Genomic DNA, 25,428 nt, shown 5'->3' on the forward strand with positions numbered 1-25,428 from the left:
CCTGATAACAGGTGAGTAATTTGCATTTCGTAGTTCGGCTGATTTTAGAAGAATATTTGTACGTTTCAAAAATGGACACAGAGAATCTTTTCTGGTGAAAACCACACAATGGATTCCTATGGAAGGAAATACAAGTTACTGGTAAGTACACTTAGAATTACTTTTCAGTGTCAGTGCTGGTGTCAAAGATGCAGCAATGGGTTTTCTCCTGATAACAGGTGAGTAAATTGGAATTCGTAGTTCAGCTGATTTTAGAGGAATATTTGTTAATTTTAAAAATGGACACTTGGAAACTTTCCTGGTGAAAGCCACACAATGAATTCCTATGGAAGGAAATACAAGTTCCTGGTAAGTACGCTTATAATTACTTTTCAGGGTCAGTGCTGGTCTCAAAGATGCAGCACTGGGTTCTCTCCTGATAACAGGTGAGTAAATTGGATTTCGTAGTTCGGCTGATTTTAGAAGAATATTTGTACGTTTCAAAAATGGACACGGAGAAACTTTTCTGGTGAAAACCACACAATGGATCCCTATGGAAGGTAATACAAGTTACTTGTAAGTACGCTTAGAATTACTTTTCAGGGTCAGTGCTGGTCTAAAAGATGCAGCCCTGGGTTCTCTCCTGATAAAAGGTGAGCAAATTGTAATTCGTAGTTCGGCTGATTTTAGAGGAATATTTGTACATTTCAAAAATCGACACTTAGAAACGTTTCTGGTGAAAACCACACAATGGATTTCTGTGGAAGGAAATACAAGTTACTGGTAAGTACGCTTAGAATTACTTTTCAAGGTCAGTGCTGGTACAAAAGATGCAGCCCCGGGTTCTCTCCTGATAACAGGTGAGTAAATTGGAATTCGTAGTTCGGATGATTTTAGAGGAATATATGTACGTTTCAAAAATGGACACTTTGAAACTTTTCTAGTGAAAACCACACAATGGATTCCTATGGAAGGAAATATAAGTTACTGGTAAGTACGCTTAGAATTACTTTTCAGGGTCAGTGCTGGTCTGAAAGATGCAGCACTGGGTTCTCTCTTGATAACAGGTGAGTAAATCGGAATTTGTAGTTCAACTGATTTTAGAGGAATATTTGTAAGTTTAAAAAATGGACACCTAGAAACATTTCTGGTGAAAACCACACAATGGATTCCAATGGAAGGAAATACAAGTTACTGGTAAGTACGCTTAGAATTACTTTTTAATGTCAGTGCTGGTCCAAAAGATGCAGCCCTGGGTTCTCTCCTGATAACAGGTGAGTCAATTGGAATTCGTAGTTTGGCTGAATTTAGAGGAATATATGTACGTTTCAAAAATGGACATTTAGAAACTTTTCTAGTGAAAACCACACAATGGATTCCTATGGAAGGAAATACAAGTTACTGGTAAGTACGCTTAGAATTGCTTTTCAGGGTCAGTGCTGGTCTAAAAAATGCAGCAATGGGTTCTCTCCTGATAACAGGTGAGCAAATTGGAATTCGTAGTTCAGCTGATTTTAGAGGAATATGTGTACGTTGCAAAAATGGACACTTAGAAACTTTTCTGGTGAAAACCACACAATGGATTCCTATGGAAGGAAATACAAGATACTGGTAAGTACGCTTAGAATTACTTTTCAGGGTCAGTGCTGGTCTCAAAGATGCAGCAATGGGTTCTCTCCTGATAACAGGTGAGTCAATTGGAATTCGTAGTTCGGCTGATTTTAGAGGAATATTTGTAAGTTTCAAAAATTAACACTTAGAAACTTTTCTGGTGAAAACCACATAATGGATTCCTATGGAAGGAAATGCAAGTTACTAGTAAGTACGCTTAGAATTACTTTTCAGGGTCCGTGCTGGGCTAAAAGATGCAGCCCTGGTTTCTCTCCTGATAACAGTTGAGTAAATCGGAATTCGTAGTTCGGCTGATTTTAGAGAAATTTTTGTACGTTTCAAAAATGGACACTTGGAAACTTTCCTGGTGAAAGCCACACAATGGATTCCTATGGAAGGAGATACAAGTTACTGGTAAGTACGCTTATAATTACTTTTCAGGGTAAGTGCTGGTCTCAAAGATGCAGCTCTGGGTTCTCTCCTGATAACAGGTGAGTAATTTGGATTTCGTAGTTCGGCTGATTTTAGAAGAATATTTGTACGTTTCAAAAATGGACACAGAGAATCTTTTCTGGTGAAAACCACACAATGGATTCCTATGGAAGGAAATACAAGTTACTGGTAATTACGCTTAGAATTACTTTTCAGGGTCAGTGCTGGTCTAAAAAATGCAGCTCTGGGTTCTCTTCTGATAACAGATGAGTAAATCGGAATTCGTAGTTCGGCTGATTTTAGAGGAATATTTGTAAGTTTCAAAAATTGACACAGAGAAACTTTTCTGGTGAAAACCACACAATGGATTCCTATGGAAGGAAATACAAGTTACTGGTAAGTACGCTTAGAATTACTTTTCAGGGTCAGTGCTGGTCTCAAAGATGCAGCAATGGGTTCTCTCCTGATAACAGGTGAGTAAATTGGAATTCGTAGTTCGGCTGATTTTAGAGGAATATATGTAAGTTTCAAAAATTAACACTTAGAAACTTTTCTGGTGAAAACCACATAATGGATTCCTATGGAAGGAAATGCAAGTTACTAGTAAGTACGCTTAGAATTACTTTTCAGGGTCAGTGCTGGGCTTAAAGATGCAGCCCTGGGTTCTCTCCTGATAACAGGTGAGTAAATCGGAATTCGTAGTTCGGCTGATTTTAGAGAAATTTTTGTACGTTTCAAAAATGGACACTTGGAAACTTTCCTGGTGAAAGCCACACAATGGATTCCTATGGAAGGAAATATAATTTACTGGTATGTACGCTTATAATTACTTTTCAGGGTAAGTGCTGGTCTCAAAGATGCAGCACTGGGTTCTCTCCTGATAACAGGTGAGTAATTTGGATTTCGTAGTTCGGCTGATTTTAGAAGAATATTTGTACGTTTCAAAAATGGACACAGAGAATCTTTTCTGGTGAAAACCACACAATGGATTCCTATGGAAGGAAATACAAGTTACTGGTAAGTACACTTAGAATTACTTTTCAGTGTCAGTGCTGGTGTCAAAGATGCAGCAATGGGTTTTCTCCTGATAACAGGTGAGTAAATTGGATTTCGTAGTTCGGCTGATTTCAGAAGAATATTTGTACGTTTCAAAAATGGACACGGAGAAACTTTTCTGGTGAAAACCACACAATGGATAACTATGGAAGGTAATACAAGTTACTTGTAAGTACGCTTAGAATTACTTTTCAGGGTCAGTGCTGGTCTAAAAGATGCAGCCCTGGGTTCTCTCCTGATAAAAGGTGAGCAAATTGTAATTCGTAGTTCGGCTGATTTTAGAGGAATATTTGTACATTTCAAAAATCGACACTTAGAAACGTTTCTGGTGAAAACCACACAATGGATTCCTGTTGAAGGAAATACAAGTTACTGGTAAGTACGCTTAGAATTACTTTTCAAGGTCAGTGCTGGTACAAAAGATGCAGCCCCGGGTTCTCTCCTGATAACAGGTGAGTAAATTGGAATGCGTAGTTCGGATGATTTTAGAGGAATATATGTACGTTTCAAAAATGGACACTTAGAAACTTTTCTAGTGAAAACCACACAATGGATTCCTATGGAAGGAAATATAAGTTACTGGTAAGTACGCTTAGAATTACTTTTCAGGGTCAGTGCTGGTCTGAAAGATGCAGCACTGGGTTCTCTCTTGATAACAGGTGAGTAAATCGGAATTCGTAGTTCAACTGATTTTAGAGGAATATTTGTAAGTTTAAAAAATGGACACCTAGAAACATTTCTGGTGAAAACCACACAATGGATTCCAATGGAAGAAAATACAAGTTACTGGTAAGTACGCTTAGAATTACTTTTCAATGTCAGTGCTGGTCCAAAAGATGCAGCCCTGGGTTCTCTCCTGATAACAGGTGTGTAAATTGGAATTCGTAGTTCGGCTGAATTTAGAGGAATATATGTACGTTTCAAAAATGGACACTTAGAAACTTTTCTAGTAAAAACCACACAATGGATTCCTATGGAAGGAAATAACAGTTACTGGTAAGTACGCTTAAAATTACTTTTCAGGGTCAGTGCTGGTCTGAAAGATGCACCACTGGGTTCTCTCCTGATAATAGGTGAGTAAATCGGAATTTGTAGTTCAACTGATTTTAGAGGAATATTTGTAAGTTTAAAAAATGGACACCTAGAAACATTTCTGGTGAAAACCACACAATGGATTCCAAAGGAAGGAAATACAAGTTACTGGTAAGTACGCTTAGAATTACTTTTTAATGTCAGTGCTGGTCCAAAAGATGCAGCCCTGGGTTCTCTCCTGATAACAGGTGAGTAAATTGGAATTCGTAGTTCGGCTGAATTTAGAGGAATATATGTACATTTCAAAAATGGACACTTAGAAACTTTTCTAGTGAAAACCACACAATGGATTCCTATGGAAGGAAATACCAGTTACTGGTAAGTACGCTTAAAATTACTTTTCAGGGTCAGTGCTGCTCTGAAAGATGCACCACTGGGTTCTCTCCTGATAACAGGTGAGTAAATCGGAATTTGTAGTTCAACTGATTTTAGAAGAATATTTGTAAGTTTAAAAAATGGACACCTAGAAACATTTCTGGTGAAAACCACACAATGGATTCCAATGGAAGGAAATACAAGTTACTGGTAAGTACGCTTAGAATTACTTTTCAGGGTCCGTGCTGAGATAAAAGATGCAGCACTGGGTTCTCTCCTGATAACAGGTGATTAAATCAGAATTCGTAGTTTGGCTGATTTTAGAGGAATATTTGTGAGTTTCAAAAATTGACACAGAGAAACTTTTCCGGTGAAAACCACACAATGAATTCCTATGGAAGGAAATACAAGTTACTGGTAAGTACGCTTAGAATTGCTTCTCAGGGTCAGTGCTGGTCTAAAAAATGCAGCCCTGGGTTCTCTCCTGATAACAGGTGAGCAAATTGGAATTCATAGTTTGGCTTATTTTAGAGGAATATTTGTACGTTTCAAAAATGGGCACTTAGAAACTTTTCTGGTGAAAACCACACAATGGATTCCTATGGAAGGAAATACAAGTTACTGGTAAGTACGCTTAGAATTACTTTTCAGGGTCAGTGCTGGTCTCAAAGATGCAGCAATGGGTTCTCTCCTGATAACAGGTGAGCAAATCGGAATTCGTAGTTTGGCTGACTTTAGAGGAATATTTGTGAGTTTCAACAATTGACACAGAGAAACTTTTCTGGTGAAAACCACACAATGAATTCCTATAGAAGGAAATACAAGTTACTGGTAAGTATGCTTAGAATTGCTTTTCAGGGTCAGTGCTGGTCTAAAAAATGCAGCCCTGGGTTCTCTCCTGATAACAGGTGAGCAAATTGGAATTCGTAGTTCGGCTGATTTTAGAGGAATATTTGTATGTTTTAAAAATTAACACTTAGAAACTTTTCTGGTGAAAACCACATAATGGATTCCTATGGAAGGAAATGCAAGTTACTAGTAAGTACGCTTAGAATTACTTTTCAGGGTCAGTGCTGGGCTAAAAGATGCAGCCCTGGGTTCTCTCCTGATAGGTGAGTAAATCGGAATTCGTAGTTCGGCTGATTTTAGAGAAATTTTTGTACGTTTCAAAAATGGACACTTGGAAACTTTCCTGGTGAAAGCCACACAATGGATTCCTATGGAAGGAAATACTAGTTACTGGTAAGTACGCTTATAATTACTTTTCAGGGTCAGTGCTGGTCTCAAAGATGCAGCACTAGGTTCTCTCCTGATAACAGGTGAGTAAATTGGATTTCGTAGTTCGGCTGATTTTAGAAGAATATTTGTACGTTTCAAAAATGGACACAGAGAAACTTTTCTAGTGAAAACCACACAATGGATTCCTATAGAAGGAAATACAAGTTACTGGTAAGTACGCTTAGAATTGCTTTTTAGGGTCAGTGCTGGTCTAAAAAATGCAGCCCTGGGTTCTCTCCTGATAACAGGTGAGCAAATTGGAATTCGTAGTTCGGCTGATTTTAGAGGAATATTTGTATGTTTCAAAAATGGACACAGAGAAACTTTTCTGGTGAAAACCACACAATGAATTCCTATGGAAGGAAATACAAGTTACTGGTAATTACGCTTAGAATTACTTTTCAGGGTCAGTGCTGGTCTAAAAAATGCAGCTCTGGGTTCTCTTCTGATAACAGATGAGTAAATCGGAATTCGTAGTTCGGCTGATTTTAGAGGAATATTTGTAAGTTTCAAAAATTGACACAGAGAAACTTTTCTGGTGAAAACCACACAATGGATTCCTATGGAAGGAAATACAAGTTACTGGTAATTACGCTTAGAATTACTTTTCAGGGTCCGTGCTGAGATAAAAGATGCAGCACTGGGTTCTGTCCTGATAACAGGTGAGTAAATCGGAATTCGTAGTTTGGCTGATTTTACAGGAATATTTGTAAGTTTCAAAAATTGACACAGAGAAACTTTTCTGGTGAAAACCACACAATGAATTCCTATGGAAGGAAATACAAGTTACTGGTAATTACGCTTAGAATTACTTTTCAGGGTCAGTGCTGGTCTAAAAAATGCAGCTCTGGGTTCTCTTCTGATAACAGATGAGTAAATCGGAATTCGTAGTTCGGCTGATTTTAGAGGAATATTTGTCAGTTACAAAAATTGACACAGAGAAAATTTTCTGGTGAAAACCACACAATGGATTCCTATGGAAGGAAATACAAGTTACTGGTAAGTACGCTTAGAATTACTTTTCAGGGTCAGTGCTGGTCTCAAAGATGCAGCAATGGGTTCTCTCCTGATAACAGGTGAGTAAATCGGAATTCGTAGTTCGGCTGATTTTAGAGAAATTTTTGTACGTTTCAAAAATGGACACTTGGAAACTTTCCTGGTGAAAGCCACACAATGGATTCCTATGGAAGGAAATACAAGTTACTGGTAAGTACGCTTATAATTACTTTTCAGGGTAAGTGCTGGTCTCAAAGATGCAGCACTGGGTTCTCTCCTGATAACAGGTGAGTAATTTGGATTTCGTAGTTCGGCTGATTTTAGAAGAATATTTGTACGTTTCAAAAATGGACACAGAGAATCTTTTCTGGTGAAAACCACACAATGGATTCCTATGGAAGGAAATACAAGTTACTGGTAAGTACACTTAGAATTACTTTTCAGTGTCAGTGCTGGTGTCAAAGATGCAGCAATGGGTTCTCTCCTGATAACAGGTGAGTAAATTGGAATTCGTAGTTCAGCTGATTTTAGAGGAATATTTGTAAGTTTTAAAAATTAACACTTAGAAACTTTTCTGGTGAAAACCACATAATGGATTCCTATGGAAGGAAATGCAAGTTACTAGTAAGTACGCTTAGAATTACTTGTCAGGGTCAGTGCTGGGCTAAAAGATGCAGCCCTGGGTTCTCTCCTGATAACAGGTGAGTAAATCGGAATTCGTAGTTCGGCTGATTTTAGAGGAATATTTGTGAGTTTCAAAAATTGACACAGAGAAACTTTTCTGGTGAAAACCACACAATGAATTCCTATGGAAGGAAATACAAGTTACTGATAAGTACACTTTGAATTGCTTTTCAGGGTCAGTGCTGGTCTAAAAAATACAGCCCTGGGTTCTCTCCTGATAACAGGTGAGCAAATTAGAATTCGTAGTTCGGCTGATTTTAGAGGAATATTTGTAAGTTTCAAAAATTGACACAGAGAAACTTTTCTGGTGAAAACCACACAATGGATTCCTATGGAAGGAAATACAAGTTACTGGTAAGTACGCTTAGAATTACTTTTCAGGGTCAGTGCTGGTCTCAAAGATGCAGCAATGGGTTCTCTCCTGATAACAGGTGAGTAAATTGGAATTCGTAGTTCGGCTGATTTTAGAGGAATATTTGTAAGTTTCAAAAATTAACACTTAGAAACTTTTCTGGTGAAAACCACATAATGGATTCCTATAGAAGGAAATGCAAGTTACTAGTAAGTACGCTTAGAATTACTTTTCAGGGTCAGTGCTGGGCTTAAAGATGCAGCCCTGGGTTCTCTCCTGATAACAGGTGAGTAAATCGGAATTCGTAGTTCGGCTGATTTTAGAGAAATTTTTGTACGTTTCAAAAATGGACACTTGGAAACTTTCCTGGTGAAAGCCACACAATGGATTCCTATGGAAGGAAATACAAGTTACTGGTAAGTACGCTTATAATTACTTTTCAGGGTAAGTGCTGGTCTCAAAGATGCAGCACTGGGTTCTCTCCTGATAACAGGTGAGTAATTTGGATTTCGTAGTTCGGCTGATTTTAGAAGAATATTTGTACGTTTCAAAAATGGACACAGAGAATCTTTTCTGGTGAAAACCACACAATGGATTCCTATGGAAGGAAATACAAGTTACTGGTAAGTACACTTAGAATTACTTTTCAGTGTCAGTGCTGGTGTCAAAGATGCAGCAATGGGTTCTCTCCTGATAACAGGTGAGTAAATTGGAATTCGTAGTTCAGCTGATTTTAGAGGAATATTTGTAAGTTTTAAAAATTAACACTTAGAAACTTTTCTGGTGAAAACCACACAATGAATTCCTATGGAAGGAAATACAAGTTACTGATAAGTACACTTTGAATTGCTTTTCAGGGTCAGTGCTGGTCTAAAAAATACAGCCCTGGGTTCTCTCCTGATAACAGGTGAGCAAATTAGAATTCGTAGTTCGGCTGATTTTAGAGGAATATTTGTAAGTTTCAAAAATTGACACAGAGAAACTTTTCTGGTGAAAACCACACAATGGATTCCTATGGAAGGAAATACAAGTTACTGGTAAGTACGCTTAGAATTACTTTTCAGGGTCAGTGCTGGTCTCAAAGATGCAGCAATGGGTTCTCTCCTGATAACAGGTGAGTAAATTGGAATTCGTAGTTCGGCTGATATTAGAGGATTATTTGTAAGTTTCAAAAATTAACACTTAGAAACTTTTCTGGTGAAAACCACATAATAGATTCCTATGGAAGGAAATACAAGTTACTGGTAAGTACGCTTCTAATTACTTTTCAGGGTAAGTGCTGGTCTCAAAGATGCAGCACTGGGTTCTCTCCTGATAACAGGTGAGTAATTTGGATTTCGTAGTTCGGCTGATTTTAGAAGAATATTTGTACGTTTCAAAAATGGACACAGAGAATCTTTTCTGGTGAAAATCACACAATGGATTCCTATGGAAGGAAATACAAGTTACTGGTAAGTACACTTAGAATTACTTTTCAGTGTCAGTGCTGGTGTCAAAGATGCAGCAATGGGTTTTCTCCTGATAACAGGTGAGTAAATTGGAATTCGTAGTTCAGCTGATTTTAGAGGAATATTTGTAAATTTTAAAAATGGACACTTGGAAACTTTCCTGGTGAAAGCCACACAATGAATTCCTATGGAAGGAAATACAAGTTCCTGGTAAGTACGCTTATAATTACTTTTCAGGGTCAGTGCTGGTCTCAAAGATGCAGCACTGGGTTCTCTCCTGATAACAGGTGAGTAAACTGGATTTCGTAGTTCGGCTGATTTTAGAAGAATATTTGTACGTTTCAAAAATGGACACGGAGAAACTTTTCTGGTGAAAACCACACAATGGATCCCTATGGAAGGTAATACAAGTTACTTGTAAGTACGCTTAGAATTACTTTTCAGGGTCAGTGCTGGTCTAAAAGATGCAGCCCTGGGTTCTCTCCTGATAAAAGGTGAGCAAATTGTAATTCGTAGTTCGGCTGATTTTAGAGGAATATTTGTACATTTCAAAAATCGACACTTAGAAACGTTTCTGGTGAAAACCACACAATGGATTCCTGTGGAAGGAAATACAAGTTACTGGTAAGTACGCTTAGAATTACTTTTCAAGGTCAGTGCTGGTACAAAAGATGCAGCCCCGGGTTCTCTCCTGATAACAGGTGAGTAAATTGGAATTCGTAGTTCGGATGATTTTAGAGGAATATATGTACGTTTCAAAAATGGACACTTTGAAACTTTTCTAGTGAAAACCACACAATGGATTCCTATGGAAGGAAATATAAGTTACTGGTAAGTACGCTTAGAATTACTTTTCAGGGTCAGTGCTGGTCTGAAAGATGCAGCACTGGGTTCTCTCTTGATAACAGGTGAGTAAATCGGAATTTGTAGTTCAACTGATTTTAGAGGAATATTTGTAAATTTAAAAAATGGACACCTAGAAACATTTCTGGTGAAAACCACACAATGGATTCCAATGGAAGGAAATACAAGTTACTGGTAAGTACGCTTAGAATTACTTTTTAATGTCAGTGCTGGTCCAAAAGATGCAGCCCTGGGTTCTCTCCTGATAACAGGTGAGTCAATTGGAATTCGTAGTTCGGCTGAATTTAGAGGAATATATGTACGTTTCAAAAATGGACACTTAGAAACTTTTCTAGTGAAAACCACACAATGGATTCCTATGGAAGGAAATACCAGTTACTGGTAAGTACGCTTAAAATTACTTTTCAGGGTCAGTGCTGGTCTGAAAGATGCACCACTGGGTTCTCTCCTGATAACAGATGAGTAAATCGGAATTTGTAGTTCAACTGATATTAGAGGAATATTTGTAAGTTTAAAAAATGGACACCTAGAAACATTTCTGGTGAAAACCACACAATGGATTCCAATGGAAGGAAATACAAGTTACTGGTAAGTACGCTTAGAATTACTTTTCAGGGTCCGTGCTGAGATAAAAGATGCAGCACTGGGTTCTCTCCTAATAACAGGTGATTAAATCAGAATTCGTAGTTTGGCTGATTTTAGAGGAATATTTGTGAGTTTCAAAAATTGACACAGAGAAACTTTTCCGGTGAAAACCACACAATGAATTCCTATGGAAGGAAATACAAGTTACTGGTAAGTACGCTTAGAATTGCTTTTCAGGGTCAGTGCTGGTCTAAAAAATGCAGCCCTGGGTTCTCTCCTGATAACAGGTGAGCAAATTGGAATTCGTAGTTCAGCTGATTTTAGAGGAATATGTGTACGTTGCAAAAATGGACACTTAGAAACTTTTTTGGTGAAAACCACACAATGGATTCCTATGGAAGGAAATACAAGATACTGGTAAGTACGCTTAGAATTACTTTTCAGGGTCAGTGCTGGTCTCAAAGATGCAGCAATGGGTTCTCTCCTGATAACAGGTGAGTAAAATGGAATTCGTAGTTCGTCTGATTTTAGAGGAATATTTGTAAGTTTCAAAAATTAACACTTAGAAACTTTTCTGGTGAAAACCACATAATGGATTCCTATGGAAGGAAATGCAAGTTACTAGTAAGTACGCTTAGAATTACTTTTCAGGGTCCTTGCTGGGCTAAAAGATGCAGCCTTGGTTTCTCTCCTGATAACAGTTGAGTAAATCGGAATTCGTAGTTCGGCTGATTTTAGAGAAATTTTTGTACGTTTCAAAAATTGACACAGAGAAACTTTTCTGGTGAAAACCACACAATGGATTCCTATGGAAGGAAATACAAGTTACTGGTAAGTACGCTTAGAATTACTTTTCAGGGTCAGTGCTGGTCTCAAAGATGCAGCAATGGGTTCTCTCCTGATAACAGGTGAGTAAATTGGAATTCGTAGTTCGGCTGATTTTAGAGGAATATTTGTAAGTTTCAAAAATTAACACTTAGAAACTTTTCTGGTGAAAACCACATAATGGATTCCTATGGAAGGAAATGCAAGTTACTAGTAAGTACGCTTAGAATTACTTTTCAGGGTCAGTGCTGGGCTTAAAGATGCAGCCCTGGGTTCTCTCCTGATAACAGGTGAGTAAATCGGAATTCGTAGTTCGGCTGATTTTAGAGAATTTTTTGTACGTTTCAAAAATGGACACTTGGAAACTTTCCTGGTGAAAGCCACACAATGGATTCCTATGGAAGGAAATACAAGTTACTGGTAAGTACGCTTATAATTACTTTTCAGGGTAAGTGCTGGTCTCAAAGATGCAGCACTGGGTTCTCTCCTGATAACAGGTGAGTAATTTGGATTTCGTAGTTCGGCTGATTTTAGAAGAATATTTGTACGTTTCAAAAATGGACACAGAGAATCTTTTCTGGTGAAAACCACACAATGGATTCCTATGGAAGGAAATACAAGTTACTGGTAAGTACACTTAGAATTACGTTTCAGTGTCAGTGCTGGTGTCAAAGATGCAGCAATGGGTTTTCTCCTGATAACAGGTGAGTAAATTGGAATTCGTAGTTCAGCTGATTTTAGAGGAATATTTGTAAATTTTAAAAATGGACACTTGGAAACTTTCCTGGTGAAAGCCACACAATGAATTCCTATGGAAGGAAATACAAGTTCCTGGTAAGTACGCTTATAATTACTTTTCAGGGTCGGTGCTGGTCTCAAAGATGCAGCACTGGGTTCTCTCCTGATAACAGGTGAGTAAATTGGATTTCGTAGTTCGGCTGATTTTAGAAGAATATTTGTACGTTTCAAAAATGGACACGGAGAAACTTTTCTGGTGAAAACCACACAATGGATCCCTATGGAAGGTAATACAAGTTACTTGTAAGTACGCTTAGAATTACTTTTCAGGGTCAGTGCTGGTCTAAAAGATGCAGCCCTGGGTTCTCTCCTGATAAAAGGTGAGCAAATTGTAATTCGTAGTTCGGCTGATTTTAGAGGAATATTTGTACATTTCAAAAATCGACACTTAGAAACGTTTCTGGTGAAAACCACACAATGGATTCCTGTGGAAGGAAATACAAGTTACTGGTAAGTACGCTTAGAATTACTTTTCAAGGTCAGTGCTGGTACAAAAGATGCAGCCCCGGGTTCTCTCTTGATAACAGGTGATTAAATCAGAATTCGTAGTTTGGATGATTTTAGAGGAATATTTGTGAGTTTCAAAAATTGACACAGAGAAACTTTTCCGGTGAAAACCACACAATGAATTCCTATGGAAGGAAATACAAGTTACTGGTAAGTACGCTTAGAATTGCTTTTCAGGGTCAGTGCTGGTCTAAAAAATGCAGCCCTGGGTTCTCTCCTGATAACAGGTGAGCAAATTGGAATTCGTAGTTCAGCTGATTTTAGAGGAATATGTGTACGTTGCAAAAATGGACACTTAGAAACTTTTCTGGTGAAAACCACACAATGGATTCCTATGGAAGGAAATACAAGATACTGGTAAGTACGCTTAGAATTACTTTTCAGGGTCAGTGCTGGTCTCAAAGATGCAGCAATGGGTTCTCTCCTGATAACAGGTGAGTAAATTGGAATTCGTAGTTCGGCTGATTTTAGAGGAATATTTGTAAGTTTCAAAAATTAACACTTAGAAACTTTTCTGGTGAAAACCACATAATGGATTCCTATGGAAGGAAATGCAAGTTACTAGTAAGTACGCTTAGAATTACTTTTCAGGGTCCGTGCTGGGCTAAAAGATGCAGCCTTGGTTTCTCTCCTGATAACCATTGAGTAAATCGGAATTCGTAGTTCGGCTGATTTTAGAGAAATTTTTGTACGTTTCAAAAATTGACACAGAGAAACTTTTCTGGTGAAAACCACACAATGGATTCCTATGGAAGGAAATACAAGTTACTGGTAAGTACGCTTAGAATTACTTTTCAGGGTCAGTGCTGGTCTCAAAGATGCAGCAATGGGTTCTCTCCTGATAACAGGTGAGTAAATTGGAATTCGTAGTTCGGCTGATTTTAGAGGAATATTTGTAAGTTTCAAAAATTAACACTTAGAAACTTTTCTGGTGAAAACCACATAATGGATTCCTATGGAAGGAAATGCAAGTTACTAGTAAGTACGCTTAGAATTACTTTTCAGGGTCAGTGCTGGGCTTAAAGATGCAGCCCTGGGTTCTCTCCTGATAACAGGTGAGTAAATCGGAATTCGTAGTTCGGCTGATTTTAGAGAAATTTTTGTACGTTTCAAAAATGGACACTTGGAAACTTTCCTGGTGAAAGCCACACAATGGATTCCTATGGAAGGAAATACAAGTTACTGGTAAGTACGCTTATAATTACTTTTCAGGGTAAGTGCTGGTCTCAAAGATGCAGCACTGGGTTCTCTCCTGATAACAGGTGAGTAATTTGCATTTCGTAGTTCGGCTGATTTTAGAAGAATATTTGTACGTTTCAAAAATGGACACAGAGAATCTTTTCTGGTGAAAACCACACAATGGATTCCTATGGAAGGAAATACAAGTTACTGGTAAGTACACTTAGAATTACTTTTCAGTGTCAGTGCTGGTGTCAAAGATGCAGCAATGGGTTTTCTCCTGATAACAGGTGAGTAAATTGGAATTCGTAGTTCAGCTGATTTTAGAGGAATATTTGTAAATTTTAAAAATGGACACTTGGAAACTTTCCTGGTGAAAGCCACACAATGAATTCCTATGGAAGGAAATACAAGTTCCTGGTAAGTACGCTTATAATTACTTTTCAGGGTCAGTGCTGGTCTCAAAGATGCAGCACTGGGTTCTCTCCTGATAACAGGTGAGTAAATTGGATTTCGTAGTTCGGCTGATTTTAGAAGAATATTTGTACGTTTCAAAAATGGACACGGAGAAACTTTTCTGGTGAAAACCACACAATGGATCCCTATGGAAGGTAATACAAGTTACTTGTAAGTACGCTTAGAATTACTTTTCAGGGTCAGTGCTGGTCTAAAAGATGCAGCCCTGGGTTCTCTCCTGATAAAAGGTGAGCAAATTGTAATTCGTAGTTCGGCTGATTTTAGAGGAATATTTGTACATTTCAAAAATCGACACTTAGAAACGTTTCTGGTGAAAACCACACAATGGATTTCTGTGGAAGGAAATACAAGTTACTGGTAAGTACGCTTAGAATTACTTTTCAAGGTCAGTGCTGGTACAAAAGATGCAGCCCCGGGTTCTCTCCTGATAACAGGTGAGTAAATTGGAATTCGTAGTTTGGATGATTTTAGAGGAATATATGTACGTTTCAAAAATGGACACTTTGAAACTTTTCTAGTGAAAACCACACAATGGATTCCTATGGAAGGAAATATAAGTTACTGGTAAGTACGCTTAGAATTACTTTTCAGGGTCAGTGCTGGTCTGAAAGATGCAGCACTGGGTTCTCTCTTGATAACAGGTGAGTAAATCGGAATTTGTAGTTCAACTGATTTTAGAGGAATATTTGTAAGTTTAAAAAATGGACACCTAGAAACATTTCTGGTGAAAACCACACAATGGATTCCAATGGAAGGAAATACAAGTTACTGGTAAGTACGCTTAGAATTACTTTTTAATGTCAGTGCTGGTCCAAAAGATGCAGCCCTGGGTTCTCTCCTGATAACAGGTGAGTCAATTGGAATTCGTAGTTTGGCTGAATTTAGAGGAATATATGTACGTTTCAAAAATGGACATTTAGAAACTTTTCTAGTGAAAACCACACAATGGATTCCTATGGAAGGAAATACAAGTTACTGGTAAGTACGCTTAGAATTGCTTTTCAGGGTCAGTGCTGCTCTAAAAAATGCAGCCCTGGGTTCTCTCCTGATAACAGGTGAGCAAATTGGAATTCGTAGTTCAGCTGATTTTAGAGGAATATGTGTACGTTGCAAAAATGGACACTTAGAAACTTTTCTGGTGAAAACCACACAATGGATTCCTATGGAAGGAAATACAAGATACTGGTAAGTACGCTTAGAATTACTTTTCAGGGTCAGTGCTGGTCTCAAAGATGCAGCAATGGGTTCTCTCCTGATAACAGGTGAGCAAATTGGAATTCGTAGTTCGGCTGATTTTAGAGGAATATTTGTAAGTTTCAAAAATTAACACTTAGAAACTTTTCTGGTGAAAACCACATAATGGATTCCTATGGAAGGAAATGCAAGTTACTAGTAAGTACGCTTAGAATTACTTTTCAGGGTCCGTGCTGGGCTAAAAGATGCAGCCCTGGTTTCTCTCCTGATAACAGTTGAGTAAATCGGAATTCGTAGTTCGTCTGATTTTAGAGAAATTTTTGTACGTTTCAAAAATGGACACTTGGAAACTTTCCTGGTGAAAGCCACACAATGGATTCCTATGGAAGGAGATACAAGTTACTGGTAAGTACGCTTATAATTACTTTTCAGGGTAAGTGCTGGTCTCAAAGATGCAGCACTGGGTTCTCTCCTGATAACAGGTGAGTAATTTGGATTTCGTAGTTCGGCTGATTTTAGAAGAATATTTGTACGTTTCAAAAATGGACACAGAGAATCTTTTCTGGTGAAAACCACACAATGGATTCCTATGGAAGGAAATACAAGTTACTGGTAATTACGCTTAGAATTACTTTTCAGGGTCAGTGCTGGTCTAAAAAATGCAGCTCTGGGTTCTCTTCTGATAACAGATGAGTAAATCGGAATTCGTAGTTCGGCTGATTTTAGAGGAATATTTGTAAGTTTCAAAAATTGACACAGAGAAACTTTTCTGGTGAAAACCACACAATGGATTCCTATGGAAGGAAATACAAGTTACTGGTAAGTACGCTTAGAATTACTTTTCAGGGTCAGTGCTGGTCTCAAAGATGCAGCAATGGGTTCTCTCCTGATAACAGGTGAGTAAATTGGAATTCGTAGTTCGGCTGATTTTAGAGGAATATATGTAAGTTTCAAAAATTAACACTTAGAAACTTTTCTGGTGAAAACCACATAATGGATTCCTATTGAAGGAAATGCAAGTTACTAGTAAGTACGCTTAGAATTACTTTTCAGGGTCAGTGCTGGGCTTAAAGATGCAGCCCTGGGTTCTCTCCTGATAACAGGTGAGTAAATCGGAATTCGTAGTTCGGCTGATTTTAGAGAAATTTTTGTACGTTTCAAAAATGGACACTTGGAAACTTTCCTGGTGAAAGCCACACAATGGATTCCTATGGAAGGAAATATAATTTACTGGTATGTACGCTTATAATTACTTTTCAGGGTAAGTGCTGGTCTCAAAGATGCAGCACTGGGTTCTCTCCTGATAACAGGTGAGTAATTTGGATTTCGTAGTTCGGCTGATTTTAGAAGAATATTTGTACGTTTCAAAAATGGACACAGAGAATCTTTTCTGGTGAAAACCACACAATGGATTCCTATGGAAGGAAATACAAGTTACTGGTAAGTACACTTAGAATTACTTTTCAGTGTCAGTGCTGGTGTCAAAGATGCAGCAATGGGTTTTCTCCTGATAACAGGTGAGTAAATTGGATTTCGTAGTTCGGCTGATTTCAGAAGAATATTTGTACGTTTCAAAAATGGACACGGAGAAACTTTTCTGGTGAAAACCACACAATGGATAACTATGGAAGGTAATACAAGTTACTTGTAAGTACGCTTAGAATTACTTTTCAGGGTCAGTGCTGGTCTAAAAGATGCAGCCCTGGGTTCTCTCCTGATAAAAGGTGAGCAAATTGTAATTCGTAGTTCGGCTGATTTTAGAGGAATATTTGTACATTTCAAAAATCGACACTTAGAAACGTTTCTGGTGAAAACCACACAATGGATTCCTGTTGAAGGAAATACAAGTTACTGGTAAGTACGCTTAGAATTACTTTTCAAGGTCAGTGCTGGTACAAAAGATGCAGCCCCGGGTTCTCTCCTGATAACAGGTGAGTAAATTGGAATGCGTAGTTCGGATGATTTTAGAGGAATATATGTACGTTTCAAAAATGGACACTTAGAAACTTTTCTAGTGAAAACCACACAATGGATTCCTATGGAAGGAAATATAAGTTACTGGTAAGTACGCTTAGAATTACTTTTCAGGGTCAGTGCTGGTCTGAAAGATGCAGCACTGGGTTCTCTCTTGATAACAGGTGAGTAAATCGGAATTCGTAGTTCAACTGATTTTAGAGGAATATTTGTAAGTTTAAAAAATGGACACCTAGAAACATTTCTGGTGAAAACCACACAATGGATTCCAATGGAAGAAAATACAAGTTACTGGTAAGTACGCTTAGAATTACTTTTCAATGTCAGTGCTGGTCCAAAAGATGCAGCCCTGGGTTCTCTCCTGATAACAGGTGTGTAAATTGGAATTCGTAGTTCGGCTGAATTTAGAGGAATATATGTACGTTTCAAAAATGGACACTTAGAAACTTTTCTAGTAAAAACCACACAATGGATTCCTATGGAAGGAAATAACAGTTACTGGTAAGTACGCTTAAAATTACTTTTCAGGGTCAGTGCTGGTCTGAAAGATGCACCACTGGGTTCTCTCCTGATAATAGGTGAGTAAATCGGAATTTGTAGTTCAACTGATTTTAGAGGAATATTTGTAAGTTTAAAAAATGGACACCTAGAAACATTTCTGGTGAAAACCACACAATGGATTCCAAAGGAAGGAAATACAAGTTACTGGTAAGTACGCTTAGAATTACTTTTTAATGTCAGTGCTGGTCCAAAAGATGCAGCCCTGGGTTCTCTCCTGATAACAGGTGAGTAAATTGGAATTCGTAGTTCGGCTGAATTTAGAGGAATATATGTACATTTCAAAAATGGACACTTAGAAACTTTTCTAGTGAAAACCACACAATGGATTCCTATGGAAGGAAATACCAGTTACTGGTAAGTACGCTTAAAATTACTTTTCAGGGTCAGTGCTGCTCTGAAAGATGCACCACTGGGTTCTCTCCTGATAACAGGTGAGTAAATCGGAATTTGTAGTTCAACTGATTTTAGAAGAATATTTGTAAGTTTAAAAAATGGACACCTAGAAACATTTCTGGTGAAAACCACACAATGGATTCCAATGGAAGGAAATACAAGTTACTGGTAAGTACGCTTAGAATTACTTTTCAGGGTCCGTGCTGAGATAAAAGATGCAGCACTGGGTTCTCTCCTGATAACAGGTGATTAAATCAGAATTCGTAGTTTGGCTGATTTTAGAGGAATATTTGTGAGTTTCAAAAATTGACACAGAGAAACTTTTCCGGTGAAAACCACACAATGAATTCCTATGGAAGGAAATACAAGTTACTGGTAAGTACGCTTAGAATTGCTTCTCAGGGTCAGTGCTGGTCTAAAAAATGCAGCCCTGGGTTCTCTCCTGATAACAGGTGAGCAAATTGGAATTCATAGTTTGGCTTATTTTAGAGGAATATTTGTACGTTTCAAAAATGGGCACTTAGAAACTTTTCTGGTGAAAACCACACAATGGATTCCTATGGAAGGAAATACAAGTTACTGGTAAGTACGCTTAGAATTACTTTTCAGGGTCAGTGCTGGTCTCAAAGATGCAGCAATGGGTTCTCTCCTGATAACAGGTGAGCAAATCGGAATTCGTAGTTTGGCTGACTTTAGAGGAATATTTGTGAGTTTCAACAATTGACACAGAGAAACTTTTCTGGTGAAAACCACACAATGAATTCCTATAGAAGGAAATACAAGTTACTGGTAAGTATGCTTAGAATTGCTTTTCAGGGTCAGTGCTGGTCTAAAAAATGCAGCCCTGGGTTCTCTCCTGATAACAGGTGAGCAAATTGGAATTCGTAGTTCGGCTGATTTTAGAGGAATATTTGTATGTTTTAAAAATTAACACTTAGAAACTTTTCTGGTGAAAACCACATAATGGATTCCTATGGAAGGAAATGCAAGTTACTAGTAAGTACGCTTAGAATTACTTTTCAGGGTCAGTGCTGGGCTAAAAGATGCAGCCCTGGGTTCTCTCCTGATAGGTGAGTAAATCGGAATTCGTAGTTCGGCTGATTTTAGAGAAATTTTTGTACGTTTCAAAAATGGACACTTGGAAACTTTCCTGGTGAAAGCCACACAATGGATTCCTATGGAAGGAAATACTAGTTACTGGTAAGTACGCTTATAATTACTTTTCAGGGTCAGTGCTGGTCTCAAAGATGCAGCACTAGGTTCTCTCCTGATAACAGGTGAGTAAATTGGATTTCGTAGTTCGGCTGATTTTAGAAGAATATTTGTACGTTTCAAAAATGGACACAGAGAAACTTTTCTAGTGAAAACCACACAATGGATTCCTATAGAAGGAAATACAAGTTACTGGTAAGTACGCTTAGAATTGCTTTTTAGGGTCAGTGCTGGTCTAAAAAATGCAGCCCTGGGTTCTCTCCTGATAACAGGTGAGCAAATTGGAATTCGTAGTTCGGCTGATTTTAGAGGAATATTTGTATGTTTCAAAAATGGACACAGAGAAACTTTTCTGGTGAAAACCACACAATGAATTCCTATGGAAGGAAATACAAGTTACTGGTAATTACGCTTAGAATTACTTTTCAGGGTCAGTGCTGGTCTAAAAAATGCAGCTCTGGGTTCTCTTCTGATAACAGATGAGTAAATCGGAATTCGTAGTTCGGCTGATTTTAGAGGAATATTTGTAAGTTTCAAAAATTGACACAGAGAAACTTTTCTGGTGAAAACCACACAATGGATTCCTATGGAAGGAAATACAAGTTACTGGTAATTACGCTTAGAATTACTTTTCAGGGTCCGTGCTGAGATAAAAGATGCAGCACTGGGTTCTGTCCTGATAACAGGTGAGTAAATCGGAATTCGTAGTTTGGCTGATTTTACAGGAATATTTGTAAGTTTCAAAAATTGACACAGAGAAACTTTTCTGGTGAAAACCACACAATGAATTCCTATGGAAGGAAATACAAGTTACTGGTAATTACGCTTAGAATTACTTTTCAGGGTCAGTGCTGGTCTAAAAAATGCAGCTCTGGGTTCTCTTCTGATAACAGATGAGTAAATCGGAATTCGTAGTTCGGCTGATTTTAGAGGAATATTTGTCAGTTACAAAAATTGACACAGAGAAACTTTTCTGGTGAAAACCACACAATGGATTCCTATGGAAGGAAATACAAGTTACTGGTAAGTACGCTTAGAATTACTTTTCAGGGTCAGTGCTGGTCTCAAAGATGCAGCAATGGGTTCTCTCCTGATAACAGGTGAGTAAATCGGAATTCGTAGTTCGGCTGATTTTAGAGAAATTTTTGTACGTTTCAAAAATGGACACTTGGAAACTTTCCTGGTGAAAGCCACACAATGGATTCCTATGGAAGGAAATACAAGTTACTGGTAAGTACGCTTATAATTACTTTTCAGGGTAAGTGCTGGTCTCAAAGATGCAGCACTGGGTTCTCTCCTGATAACAGGTGAGTAATTTGGATTTCGTAGTTCGGCTGATTTTAGAAGAATATTTGTACGTTTCAAAAATGGACACAGAGAATCTTTTCTGGTGAAAACCACACAATGGATTCCTATGGAAGGAAATACAAGTTACTGGTAAGTACACTTAGAATTACTTTTCAGTGTCAGTGCTGGTGTCAAAGATGCAGCAATGGGTTCTCTCCTGATAACAGGTGAGTAAATTGGAATTCGTAGTTCAGCTGATTTTAGAGGAATATTTGTAAGTTTTAAAAATTAACACTTAGAAACTTTTCTGGTGAAAACCACATAATGGATTCCTATGGAAGGAAATGCAAGTTACTAGTAAGTACGCTTAGAATTACTTGTCAGGGTCAGTGCTGGGCTAAAAGATGCAGCCCTGGGTTCTCTCCTGATAACAGGTGAGTAAATCGGAATTCGTAGTTCGGCTGATTTTAGAGGAATATTTGTGAGTTTCAAAAATTGACACAGAGAAACTTTTCTGGTGAAAACCACACAATGAATTCCTATGGAAGGAAATACAAGTTACTGATAAGTACACTTTGAATTGCTTTTCAGGGTCAGTGCTGGTCTAAAAAATACAGCCCTGGGTTCTCTCCTGATAACAGGTGAGCAAATTAGAATTCGTAGTTCGGCTGATTTTAGAGGAATATTTGTAAGTTTCAAAAATTGACACAGAGAAACTTTTCTGGTGAAAACCACACAATGGATTCCTATGGAAGGAAATACAAGTTACTGGTAAGTACGCTTAGAATTACTTTTCAGGGTCAGTGCTGGTCTCAAAGATGCAGCAATGGGTTCTCTCCTGATAACAGGTGAGTAAATTGGAATTCGTAGTTCGGCTGATTTTAGAGGAATATTTGTAAGTTTCAAAAATTAACACTTAGAAACTTTTCTGGTGAAAACCACATAATGGATTCCTATAGAAGGAAATGCAAGTTACTAGTAAGTACGCTTAGAATTACTTTTCAGGGTCAGTGCTGGGCTTAAAGATGCAGCCCTGGGTTCTCTCCTGATAACAGGTGAGTAAATCGGAATTCGTAGTTCGGCTGATTTTAGAGAAATTTTTGTACGTTTCAAAAATGGACACTTGGAAACTTTCCTGGTGAAAGCCACACAATGGATTCCTATGGAAGGAAATACAAGTTACTGGTAAGTACGCTTATAATTACTTTTCAGGGTAAGTGCTGGTCTCAAAGATGCAGCACTGGGTTCTCTCCTGATAACAGGTGAGTAATTTGGATTTCGTAGTTCGGCTGATTTTAGAAGAATATTTGTACGTTTCAAAAATGGACACAGAGAATCTTTTCTGGTGAAAACCACACAATGGATTCCTATGGAAGGAAATACAAGTTACTGGTAAGTACACTTAGAATTACTTTTCAGTGTCAGTGCTGGTGTCAAAGATGCAGCAATGGGTTCTCTCCTGATAACAGGTGAGTAAATTGGAATTCGTAGTTCAGCTGATTTTAGAGGAATATTTGTAAGTTTTAAAAATTAACACTTAGAAACTTTTCTGGTGAAAACCACACAATGAATTCCTATGGAAGGAAATACAAGTTACTGATAAGTACACTTTGAATTGCTTTTCAGGGTCAGTGCTGGTCTAAAAAATACAGCCCTGGGTTCTCTCCTGATAACAGGTGAGCAAATTAGAATTCGTAGTTCGGCTGATTTTAGAGGAATATTTGTAAGTTTCAAAAATTGACACAGAGAAACTTTTCTGGTGAAAACCACACAATGGATTCCTATGGAAGGAAATACAAGTTACTGGTAAGTACGCTTAGAATTACTTTTCAGGGTCAGTGCTGGTCTCAAAGATGCAGCAATGGGTTCTCTCCTGATAACAGGTGAGTAAATTGGAATTCGTAGTTCGGCTGATATTAGAGGAATATTTGTAAGTTTCAAAAATTAACACTTAGAAACTTTTCTGGTGAAAACCACATAATAGATTCCTATGGAAGGAAATACAAGTTACTGGTAAGTACGCTTCTAATTACTTTTCAGGGTAAGTGCTGGTCTCAAAGATGCAGCACTGGGTTCTCTCCTGATAACAGGTGAGTAATTTGGATTTCGTAGTTCGGCTGATTTTAGAAGAATATTTGTACGTTTCAAAAATGGACACAGAGAATCTTTTCTGGTGAAAATCACACAATGGATTCCTATGGAAGGAAATACAAGTTACTGGTAAGTACACTTAGAATTACTTTTCAGTGTCAGTGCTGGTGTCAAAGATGCAGCAATGGGTTTTCTCCTGATAACAGGTGAGTAAATTGGAATTCGTAGTTCAGCTGATTTTAGAGGAATATTTGTAAATTTTAAAAATGGACACTTGGAAACTTTCCTGGTGAAAGCCACACAATGAATTCCTATGGAAGGAAATACAAGTTCCTGGTAAGTACGCTTATAATTACTTTTCAGGGTCAGTGCTGGTCTCAAAGATGCAGCACTGGGTTCTCTCCTGATAACAGGTGAGTAAACTGGATTTCGTAGTTCGGCTGATTTTAGAAGAATATTTGTACGTTTCAAAAATGGACACGGAGAAACTTTTCTGATGAAAACCACACAATGGATCCCTATGGAAGGTAATACAAGTTACTTGTAAGTACGCTTAGAATTACTTTTCAGGGTCAGTGCTGGTCTAAAAGATGCAGCCCTGGGTTCTCTCCTGATAAAAGGTGAGCAAATTGTAATTCGTAGTTCGGCTGATTTTAGAGGAATATTTGTACATTTCAAAAATCGACACTTAGAAACGTTTCTGGTGAAAACCACACAATGGATTCCTGTGGAAGGAAATACAAGTTACTGGTAAGTACGCTTAGAATTACTTTTCAAGGTCAGTGCTGGTACAAAAGATGCAGCCCCGGGTTCTCTCCTGATAACAGGTGAGTAAATTGGAATTCGTAGTTCGGATGATTTTAGAGGAATATATGTACGTTTCAAAAATGGACACTTTGAAACTTTTCTAGTGAAAACCACACAATGGATTCCTATGGAAGGAAATATAAGTTACTGGTAAGTACGCTTAGAATTACTTTTCAGGGTCAGTGCTGGTCTGAAAGATGCAGCACTGGGTTCTCTCTTGATAACAGGTGAGTAAATCGGAATTTGTAGTTCAACTGATTTTAGAGGAATATTTGTAAATTTAAAAAATGGACACCTAGAAACATTTCTGGTGAAAACCACACAATGGATTCCAATGGAAGGAAATACAAGTTACTGGTAAGTACGCTTAGAATTACTTTTTAATGTCAGTGCTGGTCCAAAAGATGCAGCCCTGGGTTCTCTCCTGATAACAGGTGAGTCAATTGGAATTCGTAGTTCGGCTGAATTTAGAGGAATATATGTACGTTTCAAAAATGGACACTTAGAAACTTTTCTAGTGAAAACCACACAATGGATTCCTATGGAAGGAAATACCAGTTACTGGTAAGTACGCTTAAAATTACTTTTCAGGGTCAGTGCTGGTCTGAAAGATGCACCACTGGGTTCTCTCCTGATAACAGATGAGTAAATCGGAATTTGTAGTTCAACTGATATTAGAGGAATATTTGTAAGTTTAAAAAATGGACACCTAGAAACATTTCTGGTGAAAACCACACAATGGATTCCAATGGAAGGAAATACAAGTTACTGGTAAGTACGCTTAGAATTACTTTTCAGGGTCCGTGCTGAGATAAAAGATGCAGCACTGGGTTCTCTCCTAATAACAGGTGATTAAATCAGAATTCGTAGTTTGGCTGATTTTAGAGGAATATTTGTGAGTTTCAAAAATTGACACAGAGAAACTTTTCCGGTGAAAACCACACAATGAATTCCTATGGAAGGAAATACAAGTTACTGGTAAGTACGCTTAGAATTGCTTTTCAGGGTCAGTGCTGGTCTAAAAAATGCAGCCCTGGGTTCTCTCCTGATAACAGGTGAGCAAATTGGAATTCGTAGTTCAGCTGATTTTAGAGGAATATGTGTACGTTGCAAAAATGGACACTTAGAAACTTTTTTGGTGAAAACCACACAATGGATTCCTATGGAAGGAAATACAAGATACTGGTAAGTACGCTTAGAATTACTTTTCAGGGTCAGTGCTGGTCTCAAAGATGCAGCAATGGGTTCTCTCCTGATAACAGGTGAGTAAAATGGAATTCGTAGTTCGGCTGATTTTAGAGGAATATTTGTAAGTTTCAAAAATTAACACTTAGAAACTTTTCTGGTGAAAACCACATAATGGATTCCTATGGAAGGAAATGCAAGTTACTAGTAAGTACGCTTAGAATTACTTTTCAGGGTCCTTGCTGG

The sequence above is a fragment of the Triturus cristatus genome, chromosome 5_2, assembly GCF_964204655.1.
Source record: "Triturus cristatus chromosome 5_2, aTriCri1.1, whole genome shotgun sequence".
NCBI classification, from domain to species: domain Eukaryota; kingdom Metazoa; phylum Chordata; class Amphibia; order Caudata; family Salamandridae; genus Triturus; species Triturus cristatus.